The following is a 15,365-nucleotide window of genomic DNA, read 5'->3' as shown; positions in this document are numbered from 1 at the left end:
ATAGTGGTAGTTTCTTCATTCTTACTGCTGTTCAGTATTCCATTGCATGAATATGACACAATTTATTCATTTTATTGCCCTTGGAAATTTACATAGTTTCCAGCTTGGAGCTATTATAGAAAGTGCTACTGTGTGAATTCTAGTATGTCTCGAGTACTGGTACACATTTCTATTGAGTATTCCAAGGAGCCAGTCATAGGTCACTAAGTTTATGGTAATTTGTTATGGCTATAATAGGAAAATCACATGATCCCATTTTTGTATGTTTATTGGTCAAGTGGATATTCTTTTTCATGAAGTGCCTGTCTGCCTAGGTCTTTTGCACACTTTTAAAATTACATTGTCTGGGGTGGAGGGCGCGTGGATTTCCTTACGTATTCTGGATTCAAGCGCTTTGTAGAGAATGATATTTACCACGTATTCTCGCAGCCCATGGCTTATTTCACTCGGGGCTATCTTGATAAAGCAAAGTTTCCAATTTTAATCATGTCCAATGTATCTATCTTTTCCTTTATGGTTAGTGCTTTTTGTGAACTTTTTGAGACACCTTGCTTACAAGGTCATGAAGACATTCCTCAAGTCACCTTCTATACGTTTTATTATTTGACCCATCTGGAATGGATATTTGGATATTGTGTAAAGTAAGTGAAAAGGTCTACTTTAGATAGGTAACCCAATGATTCAGCATCATGTATTAAAAATGCCATCTTTTCCTCACTATATTGTAATGACATCTTTGTCATGTATCAGGTTAACTACAGATGTGTAGGTCGACTTCTGGACTTTTTTCCTATTCTATTGCTATATTTATGTACTTTTGCATTCGTTCAGAAAAGAGTTAACAGAGCAGGTCTGAGAATGTTATCCTTTGATAGGCTTGCACATAAGGACAGCCCTTGGATGGAATGCAGGAATTTAGATCTGGAGAAGGTTCCTACCATTCCCAGAACTGATAGGAGTGTCTCACTGTGCCTAAACTGTTTATACAAACAGTATAGATTATGCTGAACACTTGTTTTCTTTCTAGAGTTTGGAACCTGGGTGTGTACTTTGCAAAATATGAAGCCCCCAATAAAAACTCTGGGTACTGAGTCTCTAAAGAGCTTCCCTAATAGACAATATTTCACATGTATTGTCATAACTTGCTGGGGAAATTAAATGTGTCTCCACTGGGAGAAGACTTTTGGAGGTTTGCACTCAATTTCATCCAGACTTCACCTCACGTGTCTTTTCTCTTGGCTGATTTTGCTTTGTATCACTTCACTGTAATAAATCATATCTATGAGTATGACTATGTCTGGAGTCCTGGGAGTCCTCCTAAACAACCATCAAATCTGAGGATTTTTTACCCTTTGAATTTTCACATAAATCTTAAGATCAACATAATGTTCACAAAACTCAACCTGTAGTTGAATTTTTATTGGTTTTTCATTTGATCTATATATCTATTTGAGAAAATTGGTATTTCTACAGTATTAAGTCCTCCAATCAATTCACATGGTATAGATTGGTCTTCTTTTATTTCTTTCAACTTTCTAAATAATATTTTGTGGGGGTTTTTTGTGAGAAGGTCTTATACATCACTTATTAGACTTGTTACTAGGCATTTGGTGGTTTTGATGCTAATGTAAGTCATATTTTCCATTTTTATTCTCTAATGGCTTTCTACTATTTTATAGAAACATAAATGATTTTTGTATACTGACCTTATATCTAGCAACTTAATAAATTCATTTATTAATTCTGATAGTTTAAACTACAGAGCCTTGTTATCTGTCATGTAAACAATCACATCATCAATAAATAACAACAATTTTGTTAATCTTCCTCTTTGTTTAATGTTCACTTATTTATTTTGAGGAGAAGGGGGCAGAGAGAAAGGGAGAGAGAAAATCCCAAGCAGGCTCTATGCCCAGTACGGGAGCCTAATGCGGTGCTAAACTGCGTGACCACGAGATCACTACCTAAGCCAATATCAAGAATCAGACACTCAACAGACTAAGCCACCCAGGTGCTCCTTTTTCTTCTTTTTTAATCATTGTTATGAGCTGAATTATGTCCTTCCAAAATTCATATGTTTAAGTCCTAACCTCAACCTCGGAATGAGATAGATCCTTTAAAAAAGGTCATTAAGTTTTCAATTTTATGAGGTCATTAAAGTAGACCCTAATCTAATATGACTGCTTATAAGGAAAGAAGATTAGGACACAAGCACACACAGAGGCAAAACCCTGTGAAGACAGAGGGAGAAGACAGCCATCTATAAGTCAGGGAAAGAAACCAATCCTGCTGATACCTTGTTATTGGGACTTCCAACCTCCAGAAATTTAAGGAAATAAATATCTTTTGTTTAAGCTAGTCAGTTTGCGGTACTGTGCAGCTCTAAGAAACAAATACAAATAATGTTTCATAACTTGGTTATACAGTTATAAAGAAGCATGCACTATATGCTAGGCACTGAGCTAATTTATTTTCATACACCATTTCTTTTATTCTCCACAATCTCCAAAAAGATATGTAGTATTGCCTCAATTTTACAAAGGATAAAATAGACCCTAAGAGTTAGTTAAGGAAGGTACCTAAATAAATAGAACTAAACATCATGAACCTGCTGCTTTACTCTTCTGCCTTCTTAGAGTTGTAAAACACAATTATTGTGCCTTCAGTCACTCTTAACTGAAAAAAAAATTTTTTTTCTCAGTAGGGGAACACACACACACACACACACACACACACACACACACACACACACTACAGAGACCTCCAACTCTGGTCCAGACCTATCACACAGAGCTATCTCAAGATATAATCAATATCCAAAGTGGAGTATCAAACAAAATGCGAATCTTCAAAGGATTTCACAAACAAACAGGCACATAACTCTTGAACCCCTCACCTGTCTGTGGACATAAAAGGATAGGAAGAGAGCAGACTGGAAGATTTTAGATGTCAGTGTTCCGTGTCCCCCCTGACATGTGGAGGCATTGGAGGTGCCCATCCCTCTCTTCAAGCCTACTAAGAGGGGTCCAGTGGAATCTCTCAGTTTGGGGTGACAGTGAACTGCTGGTTCTCTGGTTCTAAGCTGGGAAATCTCACGTGACAGAGAAGGGATTCATCAAAGGGGCCAAAGGAATGATGGCTGTGTTAGGCTCTCGGAAGCTGCAAAAGTCATGGCGGCAGAGATGAGTTAATGTTGCCTAAGGACCAGATGTGGGCCTCCCTCATAAGGGTTATTTAGGTCCTAACCAAAAGGACAAACTATAGGGGCAAAAAGACCTCAGCAAAGAGAACCAGAAGCTATAATTCAAGCTCTAGCTGCTTAGGGAATAAGCAACCAGTCAGTTTGAAAATGTATTTGCTGCATGTGAGGGAGCAGGAGAGGTAGGAATATCAAGTACTCACTCAAAAGTCAATGAAAAAATTAGCGTTAAACACCTGCAGGCCCAGAAAATGTTTGGTCACCTCACTACACTACCAGAATAGACTTTTCTGTTCCCCATATTTCCCCTAGCTTTGTTTCTTCTCAGCAAAACACGGGGAAAAGCTAAAAGAAGAGTAAGAAGGCAAAAGAAGAAACCCAACTACCAGCTTCCCCTTCCACCTTGCCCCCACCCAACACCTCAACTTAGGCTTTAGCTGAAGATGGGGGGTAGGTGCCTCACCTTTATATCAGCTAGGACATTTTGACAAAATCAAGATTCTCTGCAATACTTAAGAGCAACTGGAAAAGTCATCTGGGGCAGAGGAAGAACTAATCTCATTCAATAAACTTAACATTTAAGAGATAATTAGAAAGGACAATGAGACACCACTATGCACCCATTACAATGGCTTTCATAAAAAAGACAGGTAAAACCAAGTGTTGGTGAGGATGTGGAGATCAGGAGCCCTCATACTGCTGCTGAGAATATAAAATGTTACAGCCATTTGGGCAACAGCTTGGGAGTTTCTTAAAGAGGTAAACAGTAAACAACCCAGCAATTCCACAAATAAGGTACCTACCCAAGAGAGATCAAAACACATATTCCCACAATTCACACATATTACATGAATGTTCTTAACAACATTATACATAACATAAAAGCCCAAAAGTAGAAACAATCCTATTGTTGATCAACTGATGAATGGTAATGAAAATTGAAACATATCCATACGATGAAATACAATTCAGCAATAAAAAGGAATGAACCACTAGTACATGTGACTGCACTGATGAACGTTATATCAAAACACTCTAAGAGACATGCAAAAGATTACACACTGTATGATTCCATTTATATGAAACGTCCAGAAAGTAGAAATCTATAGATTTTGAAGATTAGTGGTTACCTGGAGTTGAGTGTGAGAGTAAGGACTGAATGCAAATAGGCACAGGGAAACTTGTTGGGATGATGGAAATATTCTAAAACTAGACTGTGGTGATAGCTTCATAATTCTATAAATTAATTTCAAATCACTAAATAACAAATTAGTAGAAGTGTGCATTCACTTACAATGGGTGACTTTAATGGCATGTAAAAGTTATACCTCAATAAAACCGTAAAAAAAAAACTAACAACAACATAGAATCAGATGGGGATTTACAGATAAAAAAATGTATGACAATATATTGATAATTGCTGAAGCTGGATGATGGATAATGCGGTGTCATTATACTATTTCTTCTACTTTCATGTACATTTGAAATTTTTCAAAATAAAAAGTTTTAATAAAGTAATGAGAGATTAAATTAAAACTGCTTTATAAAGATGTTTTCCTAAGTATTTGATATAGCTCAATTGTTACACTTACCTTTAATTTTCAAGCCATTACATTAAATGTGGCAGTACTGAACAGAAAACTGGCCAAGAAGATGCAAATGACTTCTGTGTTAGCTAGATCTGTATTTATATGTTGTATCTAACAACTTTAATAGGCCTAACTCAAAAATCATGGTGTCAAGAAGTCAAATAGTTAAAAGAGACTTAGAGAGATCGCCAGATGACCTCTGCTTCTGAAAGGGTCTCACACAATAAAGCTATCTTTTCCTTTTTAAATATTTAGAGATGTACATGGGAGAGTTATTCAAAATCCCTTTGGTATTTTATTTTAGGTCAACACAATCTGGCTGTTTTGATGAATTATCTTCCTTCAATACGTTGATGGCCAAGTCAAACAATGAATATTAGGAAGCCAGAAGTAACTTATGCATCCATTTTACATCTGGCTTTTATTTTTTTTTTCAACGTTTATTTATTTTTGGGACAGAGAGAGACAGAGCATGAACAGGGGAGGGGCAGAGAGAGAGGGAGACACAGAATCGGAAACAGGCTCCAGGCTCTGAGCCATCAGCCCAGAGCCTGACGCGGGGCTCGAACTCACGGACCGCGAGATCGTGACCTGGCTGAAGTCGGACGCTTAACCGACTGCGCCACCCAGGCGCCCCTACATCTGGCTTTTAATAAGCTAATAGGAAGGAAGGAAAGGAAAACTATCAAAAAAAAAATCAAACACATTTATTATGAAGTTTTCAGGAGACTTTACGATATTATGATACCCAACTGGTGCGTGGGACAGATGTACGAGAACCAGTAGTTGGTATCAAGAAAGGGACTTATCTGGAGGGTTTGCCACAGAACAGCTGGCAGCTAAGGGAGCACCATCTGTTGGAAAGAAGAAATGTCAATCACCAATAAAGCATTTTTGATATATGAAAAAAATGTTTTTAAGTCTTTCCAAAGTACTTGATAAAGAATCTTGTTAAGAGTTAGAAGCTTCAAGTTCAGTGGAACAAGTACTAAATTGTGTATATACATCATATCTCCCATACAATCTTTTTGTAAAGGTTGAGCTGTTATATACACACACATTAAATTTACATTATTTTATAATTATTTTTATCTATGAAATTAAAAAAAATCTTCATTAATGTTTGTAGCCTTGTAGATATCTTTGAAATGTCACAACCTTTACTTCCTTCCACTGCCTTAAAACTCTGAAACAACTACACATAGCCACACAGAATCTGTTCCCATGACTTCCTGGAAGTTTCTGATCTTGATAATTATCATACTCCTACAAACCACTGCCAGGTTTGAAAGAACCGACAATAAATTTTGTGTAGTATATTAAAATCCCCTATCCAAACAAATCAATTTAAACATAAACAGACATTCCCACTGTAATACCAATCCTTACTTAGGAAAGATGTCATGCTTATTTTGTATTTTGAATAAAATTCCTGGCCTGTTATAATGCATAAACATCTAAATACCAGAATATCTGGTACTTTTACTTGAGTTCAATAGGCATAAGGTATTCTTCCTCAACCTCTCAAGTTTCCTAAAAACTCAGCGCTTCTAAAATCATTATCTGTGCTGGGGCGCCTGGGTGGTTCAGTCGGTTGAGTGCCTAATTGTTGATTTGGGCTCAGGTCACGATCCCGGTGGGATGGAGCCCCACATCAGGCTTCATGCTCAGCAGGGAGCCTGCTTAAGATTTTCTCTCTCTCTCTCTCTCTCTCTCTCTCTCTCTCTCTCTCTCTTCTTCTCCCCGACTCATGCTCTAAAATAAAAAAATTAAAAATTAAAATCATTTTCTGTGCTAAAACAGATAAAACATGGGTAGTTCCAGCCATGGGCACAGAAAGTTCTCCAGTCCTTTCCTGGAAGATATCATCTATCATTCAAAACAAGATATTTTTAAAAATATGTCTGGCACATAGTATTTCTAAAGCTAGTAATTCCTGCCCTTCAAATTTGTGAGCACTACGTTCGTAATTAGTTTTGAAAAAAAACAAAAAGTCTTATAGGAGAGTCAAAGTTCATATACTACAAAAAGTTCAGGCACCTTTCATACTAAAGAAACATATATAAAATCTTCCCATGATGTTATGTATAGTTTCTGGATCCAGTTTGCTAACCATTGTCTAACTCCTTGCAATTGTGAACTTTCAGATGCACTGTAGTTTCCTCTGTTCAATTATCCACTTAGTTCAGCTTCGGAAGGACTTATTTGAATCACTGAAAGACCTGTGAGGGTGTAACTTTCCATGATCTAAAAATGGAGACCTGGGGTAGGATGTCTTATAGCAAAAGAAAAGAAGCAAAAATTGATGTAGAGTATCCAACCGTTGCCAACTCCAGTCAAAGACTTCAACTATCTGGAACATATAACATCCTTCTCTCTTTGCTTGGCAGACACTGCTACTAAGAACTGAGCCTTGGCCTAGCCTGAATATCCAGTTCAACAAGTGCTCAAGGACATATGTCTCCAAAAGGGACAGATAAGACAATTCTTTGTGGGGAAGGAAGGAAATGACTACTTATTTCTAGATTTAATTTTTTTATTTTGAAAAAAAAAATTTAATGTTTATTTGTTTTTGAGAGAGAGGCAGAGAGAGAGGGAGACACAGAATCAGGAGCAGTCTCCAGGCTCTGAGCTGTCAGCAGAGCCTGATGCAGGACCTGAACCCACAAACTGTGAGATCATGACCTGAGCTGAAGTCGGATGCTTAACCGACTGAGCCACCCAGGTGCCCCTCCAGATTTAATTTCTATCTTTGTAAACATTTTCTAGTATAGGCAATAAATTATTACAGTAATTGATAATCAAATAAATATATATATATGGGAGATGAAAGCAAATAAATTGTATGTTTCACCAATAGAAGAAATCAAAGAAGTTTAGAGTCCACTATTTTACAAAAATTATAATTGTTACAGAAAATAAAATCTAATTGCTATCACTATTCTAGAATTTCTCTAAAATATTGCATCTTCTACTCAAAACAGACAAATAGGGGTGCCTGGGTAGCTCAGTCGGTTAAGCATCCCACTCTTGGTTTCAGCTCACATCATACATCGTGCTCTGTGCTGACAGTGCAGAACCTGCTTGGGATTCTCTCTCTCCTTCTTTCTGCCACCCCCCACCCCTCCCGATGCGCGCGCGCTCTCTCTCTCTCTCTCTCAAAATAAATAAACTTTTAAAAAAGTAAACAAACAAAAAATACTTGATTTACTACTATACTTCCTGGTCCGAAAGAAGAGCTTCCTTATTTCTACGTTCATGACCAATATAATAATGACTATGTTAAAATTCTGTTTTTTTCTCTCAACCTTAAATCATATTTCTCATTTAGTGACTATAACTATGAATAGGCATTTGGGAATACTTCATTCTTTAAATAATTATATCATCAACATTACTAGGAAAAAGATTTGATTTACAGGATTTTATTTACCAGGGTCTCACCTATTTACATATGAATTTGGATGGCTATTAGTGCTACCCACCAAATACTTCTAGTTCTCTGCCTTCTGGGCACAAGATAGGACTACACTTCCTAGTAAGGGGGGAATATGAACTAATCCAGCCAGTGGATTATAAGCAATGTCACTTCCTTTCTGGAGCATTGGATGGTGTAAGTGAGACCTTCCAGGGTCCTCCCTTTTCTTCCTTTAGCATAGTGACCAGGTTTCCCAGTCAGCCTGAATACCTGAATGACCCCTACCAGCAAAGCCCCTCTGCCAACCTGCTAGGACACAAACCATGACTAAGAAAAAAATCTTCGTTGAGGGCTGTTTGCTACCAGAGCATGATCTGGGCTGCCCCAAATGACATCCTAAGGAGTAACAGAAATTAAATTCAAAACCCAGTAAGTCATAACTCAAAGTTTTGGTTAATAAGCTTTTGTATATCACAAGAAATCCAGCCTTAACATAAAAACTATAGGAAGTTCTCTATTAATAAATTCCCTCAAGATAAGTTGGTCCTACCTATTCCTATAGTTTTGAAAGGAGTCTTTTAAATTTCAAAAAGGAGTCTTTGCTCCTTTTGAGGTGCCATGTTATTCTGGTCAGAGGGCAAAAAGCAGAAAACTGTTCTCTTCCACCTGTCTTGGAATATTCCACCTTGAGACCTAACCTCTCAAGGTGACAGCTGGTAACATTGGCAGAACCAGTTATTCTTCCAATTTTTCCTTAATTTCACTTGAAGTGAAAGGAGAATTAATATGATATAATCAATTCCCACCGTTCCCCAACCCATCTATATTTCACAAGGGATTGGTGTCCAAACATATTCCCATACTGTTCTATTTTCCTCCTAAGCGACTATGATGTTTTCACCCCAGTAGAATACAAAAGAAGAGATCTACTCCAAACTATTCCCAAAGGCCTCTCTCGGGCAGAGGAAGCAGGTGGTTGAGTGTGTGAGTATTCAACTCAGAATCTCTGTGTTCAAGTCACACCTCTGTCACCAACGAGCTGAACGACTATGCAAGCAGCTAACTTCTGTCAGCCTCTATTTCCTCACCTATAAAATGAGAATAATAGTGGCATTGCCTCTCTGGAGCTTGTCAGTTCTTAAGAGTCGTGACATCTAAAAACAATTCAACAGCTGAGTTCCATCGGTGGAAGGATAATCTGTTTATGGATATTTATGAATCAACACTGATTTGCTGTCACCTCTTAACAGTTTTAGATAAATTAGTTTTGACACTGCTCTATGGTTTCTAGTTTCTATTTCCCCTAATTTTTCTCATCTTCATTTACAGAACCAGAGACTCAAGTTTATGCCACACAATTAGCAGAAGCCAAGCCAAAGCAAACTTGTAAGCTTCTTCCTCTCCACCTCATACATTTCCCTCCTCCTCTAGGCGCTTTCCTTTTCTTGCATTCAATTTCAGGCACCGGCAGTCACCTGAAGTTTGTTGTTTCTTCCACTGCCATCCATTACTTTTACATCTTAGGATATGGCTTTCCGTATTAACCAGCTTGCCAGTCAACTGTGTGTGTGCAGAAATGAAGGGCCTATACTGCCTCCCATGGTGACTTTCTGTCCCCTACATCACTAAACAGAAAAGAAATTCTATAGTACAGGTTTTCGAACAGATAAAAAGGGAGAGCAGTATTTTGGGAAAAGCACACTTGAATCACGTTTTGCAAACCACTGCTTTCACAGCCCGTAAACTGAGGACCAAAGACCTTGGCCAGGAACCAGGGCTGAAATAAAATTCTGCACCAATTACTGGTGAAAACGAAAAGAACGACCCCAATAACTTTCTGCAAAAACTTTTTTTTTTTTAAGGGGCTGGAAAATAATGTTTGATGTCTGCCTACCAAAGGTAACGTCTGAAATTTATGTTGACAGCCTTGAGCTTCAATCTGTCGAAGGAAATGAAGGGAAAGTGTGCATGCGTGTTGGTTTTCAAATAAACACTGTATTGGAGCATAGGTGAAGAAGCAACGAAAAAACACGGAGTCGTTTCTGAGGATGACACACGACGGCAAGAATTGCGAGGCGGGAGGTCTATGCCTACCGTGAGAAGACACAGCGGGGTCTCAAGCTACACCACCCAGAACGTTCCACGGAGCCAGGGATGACGTCAAGGACTCCGACTGCTGCTGCCTCTTTCCACAGATGTCTACCTGAATGAGCGTGAGGCAATCCTGGATACACTTCGGGCCAGAAGGAACTGGCCCTGCAGACGAAGGCAGATGAGAAGCAGGAGGGGGGTGCCCAGGCATGCGCAGCAGGATGAGCGGCACAGAACCAGATGGGGGCTTCCTGGAGAAGGAGGCAGCCATCAAGAGCCGGTCCCTCCACCCCTTCTCGCCCAAGACCGCCTCAGGGAACGGCCCCGAGGATACGCGACCCAGGACCACTACAGGGCCTGCAAGCAAGGACAACGACAAGGCGCTGCCCAGCCCCTGGATCCCATCACTGACTCCGGAGGCCGAAGCCCCCAACCGGGAGAAGCCGTCGCGTACAGCGATCCACCCACTGCGCATGTCAGCCGGGATGCGCAAGCGCCTCTCTGCTCCAGGGCTCTGGGCCCCAAGGGGACGCATCACGCACTGTGAGCGCTGCGCGTGCGCAGTGACCCACCACACCCTGAGCTGCTGCGTGCCTGGCGCCGTGCTGCAGTCCTCCGGGGCCAAGGTCGCCCTTGGGCCCACGGAGTAGCTGACTTGGAAGGACATATTGGACCCCAAAACGGACGGTGACACCATTGTGCCACAGTGGGGCGACTTGGGCTTCGGGGCTCCTGAATGAAGCTGTGGGCCGACAGCTCGCGGCCGCTGGTGCACGCCTGCATGCGCATAAACGGCCTTGGACGTGACTGACTGGGTGGCACCTTCATGCTCCGAGCACTGGAGCCGTGGGGACGCGGCGGGCTAAGGAGGCCGGGCCATGCACTCTGCAGTGACTCCAGTTTGAAGGCGTGGGCTAAGCATGTTTAATGTGGTCTCACTTTAAGAGTAAAACCTGAATTGAACGCGTACACACAGATGCAAAGATCACTGTGGACTAGTGAAGAATTTACGGTTCTGTGATGGGTTGTCCTGTTATCATTTTTTTGGTTTGGTTTTTACGTGGAAAACGTGACATTTTCAGGGAGGAGAGCCTGGATAGGAGGGAGATTCAGGAAAGAGGAATCAAAACAAGACTGGAAACTCCCCTAAATGTTCAAGCATCTCAAAACACACGGAGGCAGCAGCAGCGGAGAGATCAAGGCAGGCTTTCCCGTGAGTCATGTGTTTCTCTGTGATCACAACAGAATTTCCTGTTGGGAGTCAAGAGTGCATTCAGGGTGGAGTTCATGAGAAAACCTGTCTTAGTCATGAAATACCAATTTTCAACTCTTTAATACAGCCAAGCCACATTCTGGAAGATTACCATGTACAGAGTTTACCAAAAGATTCTTGAAGAAGTTTAAATTTTTGATATTAGAATAATTCATCTTGTCAAAACAAAGCCACCAGTTAACCTATTGTGTACCTATTACACAAATACAGTTGGGTTAAGCACAGAAGGAGGTACAGGGAAGCCTGGATGGCTCCTTGGTTGAGCGTCTGACTCTTGATTTTGCCCAGGTCGTGATCCCAGGGTCCTGGGATTGAGCCCACATTGGGTCCATGCCGAGTGTGGGGTCTGCTTAAGATTCTCTCTCTCTGCCGGGCTCCTGCGTGCATTCTCTCTCTCTCTCTCTCTCTCTCTCTCTCTCTCTCTCACAATAAAAAAAAAAAAAAAAAAAAAAAAAAGGAGGGGGGAAGAGGGTTACAAAATTAATACAATGTATGTCCACTGCCCTGAAAAAGCTTTTGGAAGATCTGATAGGTGTGGGATCTGAGATCAGCAGTTTAAGGATTGGGCAGACAGCCGGGATGAAAGGCATTGGATCTAACTTGCTCTTTGCAGCTCCCATGGAATTACAAAGTCCATCAGACCCTCTGAGCCTATCCGCTCTGCCTGCTGATCCCCTGGTTTGCTTTCCCAGCAGAGAAGGACGTGTAGTTCAGCTGTCAACCACCCAGGGCCAGCCTTAAATGCATTGACCTGCTTAGATGACAAAATGGATGTTGGAGAGCTCCCTACCCAAAAATACCGACTCCTGGCTTGTTAGGGAATCTGAGGCTCTATAATTAGAGAATTTCTCCTGTGTAGACAGTGTGAGAAAATAGAGCTTGCACTTGTATGTCAGGCAGACCTGAGCTCATATCTCAGCTCTTCTGCATGCTATGGACCTTAAGCAAGTCACTTGTTTTGTGAAGCCCTATTTACACATCTGTTAAATGGGGATAGTGTACATGAAAGCGGTGAGATAATAGGAACTCAGTACATTATTTCCTTACTTCCTTTTGAAAATCTAGTGTTGTAGAGACTATAAAGCTGTCCTAAGCTCTTATGATCTGGCAATTGAATGTCTCTGTAGGAAAATTAATTACCACCTTCAGCTGTAATACAGAAGATTGGTGCTACAACCACTCAAGTATGCAATGCCTTTGGCAAAGATTTCTCTGTTGTGATCTTCCCCGCTTATTCTCACAATGTTCATTTTGCTAGACTATCCTGGACAGCAAGGACTATATCTTATTCATTTTTGTATTCCTGATGCATGGCATAGAAGGTGCTCTGTAGATGGCTGTTGGATAAGAGACTAAATGAATGAACAAATTTTCTAGGGAGAAGAGAAGAAAGGCAATGTTGGCTAGAAGGGGAACATACCCAGGACTAAGAAGGGAAGGTGAGAGGGCCTCAAAACAAAACTGTCTTGTTGCCTAATTTTAAATTATATCTAGAATCAGAACTGCTGATGCTTTAGAGAATAAATTACTCCTCCAGCTCCCCTCCCTGACAGCCGCATGTACAGTTACAGCTTCTGCCATTGCTGCTAGTGATAATGATCCTATGGGAAAGGATTAGAAAACCACCTTTTCTTAAAATGGCTTTGGCAATTTTTACAGCTATTTTTCTGCTGCATTTAGGAAGGGCTGATACCTATTTTTCAGCTACACTTCAATATCTTAAGTAAGTATGTATCAGGTCTGACTGACTTTGATCCAAATATGGCTTCTCTGAAGGGGACATGAAGGGTATGTGTCAGGTTTCATGAACTTGCCCACTGCTCCTGAACACCTGCGCTGGCCCAGGTACCTACACAGGCTGAGTTGTGCCTGGCACTGAATGCCAACACCTCATTTTATTTGTAACAGTAACTCCCACAGTGAGACACTACGTCCCAAAACAGAATCACTGCAACCAAAGCAGGTGAGCCTAGAGGACTTATCACTATCGGCACTCTGTGCTAAACATGAAATTTTTCTCTTTGAACCCCCAGATTCTCCACTAAGAATGGATCACCAAGCAGACCACAACTTTCCTCAAAAAAATGTTATTTCAGTCACCTTCTTGCCCCACCTGGACACTGGTTCATCCACAATCTCCTCTTCATTTTAAATTTTAGAGAACAGGTTAGGTGGGTGGGGAGTCTCTGAACTCTTTATGCAAATTAGCCCAACCCCTCCCCAGAGGACTACACACCTAGAGGAGAGGCAGGTTTTGCTAAGCTCTAGCAGAGTATCTAAAGGTACCTAATTATACACTGTTGTGTAACGACAGTGTTACAGAGGTGACCATAAGAAGACATATCCAAGACCGAAGGACAAAAACGTTCTGCTCATAGCAGCCTTTTCTTCCTGAATGTATATAGGGAACAGTCAGTGGATAACCCTAGTAAAGCACCAGCTAATATATATAATACTGCAGGGGCACCTGGGTGGCTCAGTCAGTTAAGTGTCCAACTTGAATTTGGCTCAAATCATGATCTCACAGTTTGTGGGATCGAACCCGACTTAGGATTCTCTCTCTTCCTCTCTCTCTGCCCCTCCCCCACTCCTGTGCATAGCTTGCACGCCAGCTCTCTCTCTCTCAAAATCAATAAACAAACATTTTTTTTAAAGTACTGCAGATATACATAAGATGTAATGCAGGCCACAAATGAAACCCCACATGTAATTTAAAATTTTCTAGCACCCATATTTAAATAAGTAAAAAGAAAAAAGGTATAATTGATTTTCATAATTTACTTAATGCAGATTTCCAATGTATTAGTATTTCAACATACAATCAATATAAAAATATTGAGATCTTTCACATGATTTTTTTCATACTAAGTCTTCAGAGTCCAATGTATGTTTTATACTTAGAGTACTTCTCAGTTCATAACCAGCCATATTAAATGTTCAAAGCCTCATGTTGTTACTAGCTACCATAATAGAGCAGCTCTAGATTTTTTTAAAAATCTGTATTCCATTGGGTCGTCTGGGTGGCTCAGTCAGTTGAACGTCCGACTTTGGCTCAGGTCATGATCTTGCGCCTCATTTTTTTTTTTTTAATCTGTATTCCATTACACAGACCAGATCCAATGTCTCAGCAAAGTGATCTTAGGAGTTCATGTACTGACATGTGCCATCTGGTCAAAACACATAACTATAATAAAATAGGAAATGAATGTGACTATATGAATGCTTCTCTAACATAATACTATTTCTAGCTCAACTCCAAAGCCAAGATTTACCCTAATAGAAACAACACTAAAAACATTTCCATTAAAAACAGGAAAAGGACAAGGGTGTCCTTTACCACAATAATTATTTAACACAGTACTGGAGGTACTAAACGGTCCAATTACACAAGAGGAAAACATAGTAAGCCCTTTAAAATTATCATTATTTGAAGATTATATAATTATTGACCCATAAAACCTGAGTGAATCAACTATAAAGCTATTTAAAATAAGAGAAAGCAATAGGTTGACTAGATACAAAAATTAATATGCAGAAATCAATAGAATTGATACATACAAACAACAACCCTTCAGAAGCTATCATGGAATAAATAGTCCCATTAAAATAACAAACAAAAATAAAATACTTAGGAATTAATGATGAAGTGCACAAGACCTACATGAAGAAACTCTTAAAACACTATAAGAGATTAAAAGAAATATTGAAAACAAAGGCAAACCACGTTCACAGGTAGGAAGTGTCAATATCATACAAAAAAACCCCATAATTCTCTATTAGATTAAAGAGATGTAA

General features: G+C 39.9%; 1 long non-coding RNA gene across 1 annotated transcript; it reads right to left on the bottom strand.

The window, feature by feature from the left end:
• Positions 1-5,480: 5,480 nt before the first annotated feature.
• On the bottom strand, positions 5,481-10,731 carry LOC121013118 (uncharacterized). The gene is made up of 2 exons (XR_005782506.1): positions 10,301-10,731; positions 5,481-5,642 (listed from the first exon to the last, which is right to left on the bottom strand). It is a non-coding gene; the product is annotated as an uncharacterized LOC121013118 (long non-coding RNA).
• Between the last annotated feature and the right edge of the window lie 4,634 nt (positions 10,732-15,365).

This window comes from Herpailurus yagouaroundi, unplaced genomic scaffold (genome assembly GCF_014898765.1).
Source record: "Herpailurus yagouaroundi ecotype Mexico unplaced genomic scaffold, PumYag 198, whole genome shotgun sequence".
Taxonomy (NCBI): Eukaryota; Metazoa; Chordata; class Mammalia; order Carnivora; family Felidae; genus Herpailurus; species Herpailurus yagouaroundi.
This window is presented reverse-complemented; position numbering and strand designations above follow the sequence as displayed.